The sequence below is a fragment of the Epinephelus lanceolatus genome, chromosome 11, assembly GCF_041903045.1.
Source record: "Epinephelus lanceolatus isolate andai-2023 chromosome 11, ASM4190304v1, whole genome shotgun sequence".
NCBI classification, from domain to species: domain Eukaryota; kingdom Metazoa; phylum Chordata; class Actinopteri; order Perciformes; family Serranidae; genus Epinephelus; species Epinephelus lanceolatus.
The window spans coordinates 3721780-3736331 of NC_135744.1; positions in this window are offsets into that span (position 1 = coordinate 3721780).

The window sequence follows — 14552 nt, forward strand, 5'->3', positions numbered from 1 at the left end:
CTTGTTTCTTAGTTCCTGTCAGTACACGTGCTGCTGCGTTCTTTATTAGCTGGAGAGTTTTTAAAGACTTACTAGAGCTACCTGATAAAAGGGTATTACAGTAATCCAGCCTAGAGGTAACAAAAGCATGGACCAATTTTTCTGCATCTTTTCGGGTCAGGATAGGCCTAATTTTCGCAATATGAATGCAGATGAAAAATCGTAGTCCATGAGGTTTGTTTTAAATGGGAGTTAAAAGACAAACCTTGGTCAAATATTACTCTAGCCCCTTTTACACTGCCAGATTTTCCGTGAATGTTGGGCCGTTTTGCTGGCCAGCTGTGAGTGTTTATACACACAGAGGCGGAATGGCGAGTTGATCCGAGGAGCCCAATTTTCCGCCTCGTAGGGTAGTCATATTGGTGGAATCCTTTTAGTTTAAAAAGACCAAGGCGGCCTTCCGCAACGAGAGGGGCAATTGAAGACTTGTGGGAGGAGCTGTTGATGATGCCGCTCGTGCAAGCCACTGGCAGTGGATAAACAGGAAACAGCTAATAGCAGGAATTAGCGAGCAGCTAGTAGCAAGAGGGAAACGCAAACCTGACAGACACAGTAAAGATGAGCAACTGGGGAGACAAGGCATTGCGTGCCCTCCTTGCTCTCGCAAACAAAGAGGCCATTAACCGTCAGATGATGGGGACGGTGAAGATTGGGCCAATTTCAGGCGAATCGCCGCCTGACTATCGCCACCTGACTATCGCCACCTGACCAGCCGTGGGTTCCCTCCCACGTCACTGTTTACGTCACACGCTGAGCCACACGTTTTGTTACTTGCTCACGCCCCCCATTGCCCCGAAAAAGGCGCATTCTGTATAAACAAAAGTAGGCAGGCGGCATTTTGTTTTTATACTGCCAATGCTGAAAAAAGACTGATTGGACTTTCCTGCAAATTTGCACAATTCCTATCTAAAAAGGGCTTCTGAGGTTTCTTACTGTAGTGCTAGAGGCCAGAGTAATGCCATCCAGAGAAACTATATCATCAGATAAAGAGTTTCTGAGGTGTTTGGGGCCAAGAACAATAACTTCAGTTTTGTCTCAATTTAACTTCAGGAAATTGGAGCTCATCCAGGTTTTTATGGCTTTAAGGCATTTTTGAAGTTTAGTTAATTGATCCATTTTTTCTGGCTTTATTGATAAATACAACTGTGTATCATCCGCATAGCAATGGAAATTTACAGTGATTTCTAATGATGTTACCTAAGGGAAGCATATATAAAGTGAACAGAATTGGTCTGAGCACAAAACCCTGTGGAACTCCAAAACATAAAACAAAACAAAATTATGCTCTTAATAGATAATATTTCTCTCAAATTTTGAACTTTATCTTTATTTAGTTTTAGTCAAACAGGCACAGACAAACAAAACAAAAAACAGAGATCAAGTAGGTATAAGGGCTAAATTCAAAGTCACATTTACAGTAATTGAATCCTATCATATTATGGATTGCTCAGTTGATCCATTACTTCAGCTCATCATCAATGTCATACAAAAACAGCCAACATATCTCCATATTGTAATAACGACAACAAAAACATTACCCAACTCTCCCCCAAGCATTGTAGATCACATTCTAAACTCAGTGTTAATGCAGCTTTACAAACGACCTGTTGTTACTGTTGTTCCAGTTCTGGGTCAGTACGTTCGTGAGTAGTGTCACTCATCAGAGGGGAAATACATACATAAGTAAATAATTGGATTGATAATTAAATAAATAAGTAAGTAAATATAAAACTTAACTATTATATTCCATATGAGAAGAAAAGAGAGATTTCTTTTTTTTTAATATTTTATTTATAGCACTTTTTTATACATACAGATACAGTAAATAACTTACAAGTACAGAATCGAAAAGACAGGGCAATTTACAAGTCCCACCAATACCACCCACCCTCCCTCTTCCCTCCACCCACCCAAGAGACAACAGCACCACAAGGTGTTCACACAAGACAGAAAAATAATAAAATAAAAGAAATAATAATACAAAAACAAAACAAAGACAAAAAATAAGACAAGGGGAAGGCAACAAATGGTTTGCTTAGATGTTAAGATTCCACTTCTTTACAATAGTTCTAACTATACCTTTGCGAAGACAAAGGGGTGTATCTGTGAGCAGTAAATGTCCATCACATTCTAACTGTGCGTTCACACCAAACGCGATGGACGCGATGAACGCCACAAGTTTCCATTCAAAACCAGTGTAAATGACGCGATGACACGCGATGTCGCTTCGGGTGACGCGTTTCAGGCAATAAGAGCGACGCGATGAAGCGATGACGCGTCCATCGCCTCATCGCATGTCGCTTGAAGTTGAAAAATTTGAACTTTACAAGCGACATCGCGTGACGCTGTGCCGCGACATCCAATCAGCGTTCATTTTCATAAAGAAATTATAAGCAACTAACCGGAGACAGATGGACAGGCGCTCCTCGCTGGAAACGACCGTCATCCAGACACAGCTCTTGCAGGAGGTGATGATATTCACCCAGCTGTGTGCTTTTCTGGAGGATATTGTGAACCCAGACACGGCGGCGTTTGGGTCTCCGATCCAAATCAGATGTCCACAACAGAAATAGCGGGAGGTGAAGAGAATTGCGGGAGGAGGGTTGCATCATCGCGATTGAAGCGATGATCAAAAAGGTGACATTTGTGATCAAGCGACGCGATACTCGTGTTACTGGTGATGACATCGCGTCCATCGCGTTTGGTGTGAACGCACGGTAATGCTGTGTTCCCACCAAACGCGATGAACGCAATTTAATCGCTCGTAACGCGCCGCCCATAACACCCGAGTTTGGACGCCTGACCATTTTTGGAAGTCCCAAATGCATCGGAGGGCCAAACGCCATCGTTTTTGGGTTCACCCTATCCTGCAGAAGCGCATCCAGCTCAGTGAGTTTCATCACCTCTTCCAGGAACTCCGTCTGGATGATAGCCGCTTTCAGCGGTACTTCAGGCTGACTGGGGCCCAGTTTGAGGACCTGTTGGCGAGGGTTGGCGCCAGGATCTCCCGGCAGGACACCAACTACAGGCGCTCCATTTCAGCTGCGGAGCGTCTGTCCATCTGTCTCCGGTGAGTAGCAGTTTATTGCTGTGTCAACAACTGGACGTTGTTGACACACGCCAGTGACGTTGGGAGAATCTCAACGCTGATTGGCTTTCGCGACACAGCGTCACGCGAATTCGCCTCAAAAGTTCAATATTTTCAACTCGAGCGATGAGGCGTTGGACGCGAATTTCGCGTCTATCGCGCCGCACTGGATGCCTCTATTGCGTCCATCGCGTTGCGCTAGACGTGTCCATCGCGCCGACGCGTCTAATCGCGTCTTTGCATTGACTTTGTATGTAATCTTGACGCGCGAATTTGCGAATTCGCGTTTGGTGTGAACCCAGCTTAAGGCGTAACAGCACTGGGCTCCATATCTTGAGGAACTTTTGAGGGTTCCCAGACAAATCATATCTCAACTTTTCCACATGTAACATACCTGTTAGTTCACCAAGCCAAATTTTAAACCGAGGAACAAAGTCAGATTTCCATGACTTCAGAATATACCTTTTAGCGATCATCATACCATTCACTAGAGCAGTACGTGCATCAGTGCCCAGACATTCCAATGCGTTGGAATAGCCGAACAAGGTAGTCTCTGGGTCCGGAGATAAGTTCACATTAAAGACAGCTGAGTACCATTGAAATACAGTACAGGCCAAAAGTTTGGACACACCTTCTCATTCAATGCGTTTTCTTTATTTTCATGACTATTTACATTGTAGATTCTCACTGAAGGCATCAAAACTATGAATGAACACATGTGGAGTTATGTACTTAACAAAAAAAGGTGAAATAACTGAAAACATGTTTTATATTCTAGTTTCTTCAAAATAGCCACCCTGTGCTCTGATTACTGCTTTGCACACTCTTGGCATTCTCTCCATGAGCTTCAAGAGGTAGTCACCTGAAATGGTTTCCACTTCACAGGTGTGCCTTATCAGGGTTAATTAGTGGAATTTCTTGCTTTATCAATGGGGTTGGGACCATCAGTTGTGTTGTGCAGAAGTCAGGTTAATACACAGCCGACAGCCCTATTGGACAACTGTTAAAATTCATATTATGGCAAGAACCAATCAGCTAACTAAAGAAAAACGAGTGGCCATCATTACTTTAAGAAATGAAGGTCAGTCAGTCCGGAAAATTGCAAAAACTTTAAATGTGTCCCCAAGTGGAGTCGCAAAAACCATCAAGCGCTACAACGAAACTGGCACACATGAGGACCGACCCAGGAAAGGAAGACCAAGAGTCACCTCTGCTTCTGAGGATAAGTTCATCCGAGTCACCAGCCTCAGAAATGGCAAGTTAACAGCAGCTCAGATCAGAGACCAGATGAATGCCACACAGAGTTCTAGCAGCAGACCCATCTCTAGAACAACTGTTAAGAGGAGACTGCGCGAATCAGGCCTTCATGGTCAAATAGCTGCTAGGAAACCATTGCTAAGGAGAGGCAACAAGCAGAAGAGATTTGTTTGGGCCAAGAAACACAAGGAATGGACATTAGACCAGTGGAAATCTGTGCTTTGGTCTGATGAGTCCAAATTTGAGATCTTTGGTTCCAACCGCCGTGTCTTTGTGAGACGCAGAAAAGGTGAACGGATGGATTCCACATGCCTGGTTCCCACTGTGAAGCATGGAGGAGGAGGTGTGATGGTGTGGGGGTGTTTTGCTGGTGACACTGTTGGGGATTTATTCAAAATTGAAGGCACACTGAACCAGCATGGCTACCACAGCATCCTGCAGCGACATGCCATCCCATCCGGTTTGCGTTTAGTTGGACGATCATTTATTTTTCAACAGGACAATGACCCCAAACACACCTCCAGGCTGTGTAAGGGCTATTTGACCAAGAAGGAGAGTGATGGAGTGCTGCAGCAGATGACCTGGCCTCCACAGTCACCGGACCTGAACCCAATCGAGATGGTTTGGGGTGAGCTGGACCGCAGAGTGAAGGCAAAGGGGCCAACAAGTGCTAAACACCTCTGGGAACTCCTTCAAGACTGTTGGAAAACCATTTCAGGTGACTACCTCTTGAAGCTCATGGAGAGAATGCCAAGAGTGTGCAAAGCAGTAATCAGAGCACAGGGTGGCTATTTTGAAGAAACTAGAATATAAAACATGTTTTCAGTTATTTCACCTTTTTTTGTTAAGTACATAACTCCACATGTGTTCATTCATAGTTTTGATGCCTTCAGTGAGAATCTACAATGTAAATAGTCATGAAAATAAAGAAAACGCATTGAATGAGAAGGTGCGTCCAAACTTTTGGCCTGTACTGTATAGTAGACCAGAAGTTATGGAGGTTCGGACATGACCAAAAGAGATGTGTTAGTGTACCATGAGCACCTTTTACATCTGCTACATAGGGGTGATGAGTCAGAAAATATTTTATGAAGTTTGACCTTGGAGTAGTGTAATCTGTGGACTACCTTGTATTGGATCAATTGAATCCTGGGGTTGACTGAACAAGACCTTATACCGTCCAAGGCTTTACTCCAGGTGTCATCATCAATTTGAATATTTAGTTCCTCTTCCCAGGACCGTTTTATATTATCAGTATTTGTGTCCACTTCTCCAGAGAAAATGCCTACAAAATCTGAAACCAAGTGTTTTGACTTCGGAGAGCTCAACAAGGATTTAAGCAGTGGATTATCTTTCGGTAATGTTTAAAATGATGGGATATTTTGTTTCACATAATCTCTTAATTGTAAATATCTGTAAAAATGAGTTCTGGGTAGTGAAAATTTTGATCGTAGTTGTTCAAAAGATGGGAAGAGCTTGTCTATGTAGAGGTCTTTTATAGTGATTATGCCCATTTGGCTCCACTCCTTTAGAAAAGAGAGATTTCTAATCCATATTCTGATATGTTGACCATTTTATCCAGTAACTAACAAATTTATCCTTAGCTAAATTCATGGAGAAGGTCAACCTTTCCATACTATAAATATCCCTTACAGTCCCCTTCCACTCCATTATTGTTTGAGGTTCTTTCATCATCCATTTCCTGGTTATGGCTTTTTTTACTGGCTGGGAGTAGTATTGAAGAAGGTATTTATCAGAAGGTTTGAGTTTGATTGGAATATTACCTAAATATATAGTGTTAAAATCACTGTTAATCTCTGTCACTACTCCCAGCCAGTAAGATTGGATTACAGCACAGTCCCAAAAAATGTGAAAATGATCAGCTGAGTGACTCATACATTGCCTCCAACAATATCCACCTTCAGGTTTATCACTTTGTAACTGTTTTATCTTAGGGGTAATAAAAAATCTAATGTTTTTCCAAATAAATTCTTTCCATTGACCTGAACTAGATGTAGTTGTTTGTGTTTTGCATATATTTAGCCAATCCTCGTCTGTCAGAGTTGTATTGGCTTCTTTCTCCCATTTAGATTTGATGTACATAGTAGAATGATTTTTAGCAAGTTGTAAGCATGAATAAATTTTAGCAACCAGTTTTCTATGGAGATTGGATTTGTATGCATCTATAAATATATTAATCAGATTTGTTTTGGTGTCCAGACAGTCTCTAATGTTACTATTAAAATAATCCCTAACTTGAATTCTCTCAAATTTTGGTCACAAAATTGTTAAAAATCTAGTGAGCACTTGTCTCCACCAGGTTGGGAATGAGTTACTGCCCCAAGTGAAGAAGTTCAAGTATCTTGGGATCTTGCTCTCAAGTGGGGTAGATTGGAGTGTGGGATGGATCTGTGGTTTGGTGCGGCATCTGCAGTGATGTGGGTGCTATGCTGGACTGTCAAAGTGAAGAGGGAACTGGGCCAGAAGGCAAAGCTTTTAAATTACTGGTCCATTTACATCCCAACCCTCACCTATGGTCATAAGATTTGGGTAGTGACTGAAAGACTGAGATAGCAGATAAAAGTAGCCTCACAGATGGGGCGAGGAGCTCGGACATCCAAAGGGAGCTAGGAGTAGAGCCGCTGCTCCATTGCATCAAAAGGGGCCAGGTGAGGTGGTTCAGGCTCGTCCAACTGGTGGGAGGCCCCGGGGCTGACCCAGACCATGCTGGAAGGATCATATGTCTCGTCTGGCCTGGGAACACCTCAGGATCCCCCAGGAGGAGCTGAAAAGTGGTGCTGGGGAGAGGGGAGTACTTTTCTCAGCCTGCTGCCTCAGTGAACTAGCCCCAGATAAGCAGATGAAGATGGATGGATGGATGGATGGACTGACAGTGAGCACTTCTCCTTTTTCAACATAATAATTCATCCACCTGACATGTGTGACATGTCAAAATGCTGATGAAACAGCATCATTACTACACACGTGTGCCTTGGGATGTTCACAATGAAGCTGGATGGATGTACTGCCAAATTCTTTGAAACAACATTTGAGACATCTTATGGTAGTGAAAAGAACATTCAGTCCACAGGCAGCAGCTCTGGTGGACATCACTGCAGTCAGCATGCCAATGGCACACTCCATCTGTGTCACTTTGTTGTGTGATCAAACTGCGCATTTTAGAGTGGCCTTTTACTGTGACAATCCCAAGGCACACCTGTGCATTAATGATGCTGTTTAATCAGCATCTCAATATGCCACACTTGTCAGGTAGATGAATTATACTGGAATAGCAGAAATGACACATATTTTACCAAATTTACAACCAAAATTTGAGAGATGTTGATGTTGAAACCTGTGAAAAACACAGGCAGTTGCTGCGTTAATGCAATGTTGTCAGAATTGGAAGAACAGGAAAACCTGTCTTTACTCTGACTTATGAATGTTCACATATATTTCTTTAGGAATTATGAGGGAGAGAGATGGTGAATGGCATCCAACAAAGATCTGCTGTCAGACATGAACTGGGAGGTTGTGGATTATGGTCGGTGCCTTTAATTCCTTGGAAACCAGGAAGTCTAAAATGACAAGGAAAACTATTGAAACTTTTCAGTCAGTTTTCACTCCTCACACACATGCGTTTAGATGTTCCCACATGCCTTGTTTCTGTCCAACTTTAAATATCCAGCCAGTAAGGGCCACTATTTTTGAGCCCTAACCTTTAATTCATTTGTAGTTCACTGTCAGACATTCATACTGCCAGGAAAAAGGAAGGCTTCATACTACATCAGCCTACACTTTCCCTTTTTACACTTAACTGTTCCTTCCCTACTTAAAATCCTTCAGACACATATATCATCCCACTCTCCTGGTACTCACAGTTTATAACTGTTACTGCACAATGTTGTGATCCAAACACACAGGAACTACTGTGTTCAGCAATGTTAAATCAGTGTTTTTCCCAATGGAGTCTGGCTTTGAAGAGAGTGCTATAACGGCTTCACTTCTCTGTTGAAAATTACTGTCTGACATTAAGGTGAGGCAATGACAATACTCTAAATATAGGCTACACTTTAAATGATGTTGATTTTTAGTTGGGACATTTTTTAGGTGACTGAAATCTGTTTTGTTGCTGAACCCTCCACAGCAGTACATCTCTTAGCTTCCATTTCAGACTCCAGCCTGCTTCTCCAAACTGGGAGCTTTCTAAATGACATCTAGTACACTGTCCATGAATAAGTACTCCATACAACCCCACTTCATACAAAATCTGAAAGGAAGGCCTCGGCCCCCTTTTTCCCTGTCTACATACAAGTTCTTATGGCTTACCCTTCTTATTATTCAATATGAATTATACAAATATTGTTATCAACCTCTTTAAGGGGAGGGTAATAGCTGCCTTGAGGAAAGTGATCCTTGTAAGGATAGACTCACAAGTCAGTCTCTAAGTGTCTTTCCACTGTCACTTACTGCAGGTGCGTGTCGGTGCAATGAATTGACGCGCGCCAGGCTTGGCTCTCACAAACAATGTCCACATGTTCCCGTTGCTTTGCTCCATTTATTTCTTACATATTACATACTCCATTCTACATTTAAGTGCAAGAAGGTACAGCACCTTGCTTTGTAGCAATTTGGTAGCCTATTATATAATACTGCTCCTGTCTGCAGACACCTCAGCCGTGCCTCAGCCACCATCAAAAAAACTGTTTGCCTCTACACACACACCTGGCCTCATTAACCTGGCTGAATAAATGAACTTCCACTAGAAGTTGCCACAGTGCCCCACAGTACAAAATGTTTTACAACAAAAATAAACACACATAGATAAATGGCTGTAACACAGTCTTTAGACGCTTTGCTTAGCTAAAGACTGACGTTTTTCTCCCTGATTTTGTGTTTAGATGGGCAGATACAATTTCAGAGTTTAAAAAAACTCCTTACATTGCAGAACCAATAGTAAATCAGCAGGGCGGTCCTTCAGTGGCTCGCTGAACTCTTGTGCTGGTACACATAGTCCGACTGCGTTAAAAGTTTTAAATAAAGTCGCTGTAAGTCCTTCATTTCCACAATCTTGTGGACTGAGCACACGTTTGATAAAACAGAGTTAAATCTCTTGGCATCCATTTTCAAGCTCTCTGTGTGTTTGTTTCCTTGCGGACGAGAAAAGGGGGAGCGCACATTTCTGTGAGGGCGTGTCCTTTTCAAAAATGCAAGAGGCGTTGCTTTGTTGCCGGTGTTCTGACGATTTCTGCTCCTTTGTCGAAAATTGCTACCGCTGCATAAACCGATAGGTCTGTTTATCGATTCACGCTACTCTATCAAAAAATGCTACTTTATGGTTTTCTATCTGTATATACAATAAAGGCATAAAATAAGTGTTTTCTTTTCTCATTTGTCTAATGTACAAAAAGTGTAATGAAATTAATATTGCATGGGTAGTGTATTTTGATGGATGAAATACTTGGCATCAAATAATGCTCCCACTAATCAATGCATTCATGTAAGACTACTAATTACCTCACTGCCATTGTAGGATTAATGGCAGTATATTTAGACATACCATTTTAACATTTTTAATCAATATTTCAGGGGTAGCATATTTTGATAGTCCAATACCACCCTATCAAATAATGCTCCCACTACTCAATGCATTCATGTAAGACTACGAATCACCTCACTGCCACTGTAGGATTAATGGCAGCATATTACATGCTAACTTAACTTCTTAAATAGGCCAAAAGCACAAAGAAAATGGATTTTGAGGATGTTACTCACCATTAACAACAGTGTGGACTGACGAGTAGCAAAAATTTATGGGCGTGGAAATGAAACTTGGAAAATCGGCTCTGCGCATGCGCAGAACCACAAAGCAGCACTTCTCCACAGGTAGGGGAAATCGACAGAACACCTGCCGTTTTCTCTGGTGTGTTAAACACACTTTAGAAAGGAGTGTCCCCAGACTATCAGAAGGCGGAGATCTCTGATTGTCTGGTGGGGAGACTATTGTAAGTGTTCTTAAATGTTTTATTGTCATGATACCAAAACCAAATCCAAAACCAAAAAAAAAAATCATTCATCTCAATGTGCGCAGCTGGTTGTCTAAAGTGGATATGGTCAGAATATGGGTTAAATCAACAGATGCGGACATTGTTGTAATATCAGAAACATGGCTGACAAAATCAGTCACTGACAGAGACATTAACATAGATGGATATAATGTTTATCGTGCTGACAGACCAAAGAAAGGTGGCGGTGTGGCCATTTTTGTAAAATCAAAATTTTGTGTTAGGGTAATTCTGACTGAATCACTCAGCAAACAGCTGGAATTTCTGGCAGTAAGTTTAGAATTGTCTAAGGGTCTCTGTTTAACTGTTGTTGGGTGTTATAGACCCCCATCTGCACTGAGTGATGCGTTGCAGTCTTTGATGCACCTTTTATCCAAACTAAATTATAATGAAATTGTGTTAGCTGGTGATCTTAACTGGGATTGGCTTAAGCCAGTATCAGATGAATTTAAATCATTTTGTGACTCTGTCAATCTTACCCAGTTGATTAATTCACCAACTCGGCCAAATCCTAAACAGCCCGAGAGATCCACTCTAATTGATTTGATCCTGACTAATGTTCCTCATAAATTTTCAGCTGTTGGTGTTTTTTGCAATGATTTAAGTGACCATTGTGTTGTTGCTGCTACTAGAAACACTAAAATCCCTAAATCCAAGCCACGTGTTATTTTGAAGAGGGATCTTAAACACTTAAATGAACAGGGGTTTTTTCATGATTTGTTCAATTTTAATTGGAGTAGAATAGAGCAGATCCCTGATGTTGAAGCAGCATGGACATTTTTTTATGATGGTTTTACACAAATTTTAAATAGACATGCACCTTTTAAAAGATACAGAGTTAAGGGGCATGATAACCCCTGGTTTCCCCCTGAACTAACTGAATTTATTCATGCACGTAATGTGGCTTGGGCAAAGGCAAGGGCAACAGGTTCTGCTACTGAATGGACTATTTTCAGACAACTGAGAAACAAATGTTCCTCTCTTATTAAGAAAGCAAAATCAGAATATTATTTGTCTGTCACCACAAAAAATTTAAATGATCCAAGGAAATTTTGGAAAGCGATAAAGTCCTTTTCTGTCAGCAATCATTCCCTAACAGTGCCCAACCTTGTTATGAAGGATTTTGTTGCTATTCATGACAAAATGGAAATTTTGAACTGTTTTAATGAGCATTTTGTGGCTACTGGCTCCCTGTTTGACTCTGCTTGCAGTGCGTCTGTGAAACCCAGTACTGATGTGTCTGTCTGTGTTGGTCAGTCTTTTAACTTTGTGCCTTTCTCTGCACAGGAAGTTTGTAGGGCTCTAAAAGAACTAGACCCGAGAAAACCTTCAGGACCTGATTTGATTGATCCTTATTTCTTGAAATTGGCAGCCGATTTTGTGGCCGAGCCTCTTACATATCTTTTTAACCTAACTTTGCTGACTAAGGAAATTCCAAGAATATGGAAATCTGCCTTTGTCCTCCCCTTATTGAAAGGGGGAGACCCAAGTATTTTAAATAACTATAGGCCAATATCTAATTTGTCAGTACTGGTTAAAATTCTTGAATCTCTTGTGAGTGCTCAGCTAAAGGAGTTTTTATACACCAATGATATTTTATCAACATATCAATCAGGTTTTAGAAAAAAGCATAGTACTATCACGGCTGCACTGAAGGCGGTAAATGACACTTCTGTAGGTCTTGATAAGAAGCAACATTGTGCAGCACTTTTTCTTGATTTGTCCAAAGCTTTCGACACAGTCGACCACGATGTTTTAAAACTTAGACTTCTGAACTCAGGTCTCTCAAAAGAAGCAGTTTCTTGGTTTTCAAACTATCTTAGTAATCGGTCTCAGTGCATTAGGTACGATGGTCTATGCTCAGATTTTGTGTCGATCCACAAAGGTGTGCCACAAGGCTCTGTATTAGGTCCACTTTTGTTCACTATTTATGTGAATAATCTGGGTCAAAATGTGTCAAATGCTACTTTCCATTTTTATGCTGATGACACTGTTTTATACTGCTGTGCAGCATCTCTTGCACTGGCAGTTGAGCACTTGCAAAATGCTTTTGTGGTTGTTCAGGATAAACTGCATGAGCTGAAACTCGTTTTAAATGCAGATAAGATGAAGCTTATGTTGTTTACCACCTCAAAGGCTAGGTTACAAAATGTACCTGTGGTGGTCACTGTTGGTGGAAAGGAGATAGAAGTTGTTAACTCGTACAAGTATCTGGGTATCTTGATCGATGACTCCCTTAATTTTAAACATCATGTGCTGAACCTGGTGAAAAAACTGAGGCTAAAACTGGGTTTTTATTTTCGGAATAAGTTGTGTTTTTCTTTTAATGTAAAAAAGCGTCTAGTTGCTGCAACTTTTTTACCTGTATTAGACTATGGTGATCTCCTGTACATGCATGCCTCTGCTCAATGTCTCCATATGGTTGACTCAGCCTACCATGCGTTCCTAAGGTTCATTACAAATTGTAAAGCACTGACTCATCACTGTGAGTTGTACTCTCGGGTAGGATGGCCCCCCCTGGCGACCCGTAGGCTCCTACATTGGTACACCTTTATATATAAGGCAATTCTTGGTCTGCTTCCATATTACCTGTGTGTTTTCATCACGCAAAAAAACACCGGGCAGTATTCACTGCGTTCTCAGGACCTCTTTATGCTCTCTGTCCCAAATGCTCGGACTGAAATTGGGAAAAGGGCTTTTGGGTATTCTGCACCCTCAGCCTGGAATTTGTTGCAGAATGATTTAAAACTGAAGGAGCTCGTGTCGTTACATGTTTTTAAATCTAAATTGAAGGACTTGGAAGCAGTTTCTATGGGATGTCGATGTTTTTAGCTTGATTGTTTGTACAAATTACTCCCAGAAACACTCGTTTTGATTTATTGGTAGTTTTTCTTTATGCAAATTTTAGTGCTTGTGAATGTACTTGTTCTCCCTGTATGTCTCTGTCTGCAACTTTGTGTTTTTGCTGCTGACCGTCTTGGCCAGGTCTCCCTTGAAAAAGAGATTCTTAATCTCAACGGGACTAACCTGGCTAAATAAAGGTTAAATAAAAAATTAAAAAAAACAACTATGTGTTAATGTATTGCTAAGTACTTTCTGTCTTCTCTACCCTGTTTGTGACTCTCAGCTCATATTGTTGTCAAGACAGCATATTGTTGGCACCATGACAAAAGTTCTTGCTCAGTTTCTCATTAAAATGATGTTATTTCCACTGAAGTCTTACCCTGATTCTTTAAGAATAGCTCACAAATATCATTTTTTAGGTTCAGTCATTTCCTTAAACCTCTGGTCATTGTAGTTTTTATTAAACGTTTGTCAAACAGGAGGAAATGGTGCATTTGTTGGGGACTATTTTCACTAGCGGATCAATACCAGTTTGGTGCTCTAGTGAGTATTTGTGGCAACAGGATGGTGTAAATGGGACTGAGTAAAAATAAATTGGCTCATTGCTCACTGCTGACATTGTGAAACTAAACACAGGTCACATATTAGCCCTTTTTACGGCCTCTAGTGTGACATACTACATATGTCGGCAGTGCTTTATAAACAATAATGGTATAACATGTCAATAACAATGATATACTGTCTCTGTTATATGGTGGCTGATCTTGTCCTCTGCTCAGAGGGTATTCTGAATCTCATTGGTTTCCCAATTTGTGGTAATTTTTGGCTGCTGTTCTTCCCTACTTGAGTTAGCTACTTTTTAAATTTCCCGCAGTGGGTTGCATACATAACACAGTCAAAACATCACACCTGTCCTATTTATACAGACACTGTTTCGGTGCTGTTACTACCTCCCATGGAGGCTTAATGGTGAGACAACTCTGTCAACCCATTCCACGGTCATGCATCATATACAGCACGGTGAGGCGGCATAATGGCGCAATATTACCACCTTGAACAGTAGTGGTGAGGAAAAAAATTCAATAAAGCAGAGTGGCAATATCATTTCGTCACACAGTGCCAAGTATTGATTTATTATTATATAAATTATCAATATTACAAATGCAAATTAAACTTTAGGTAGCCTGCTAGAATAATTTAATCAATTACTTTTTCAGTCCACTAGATACATTTTACTGCTGCAAAAAATGGTTGAAGTG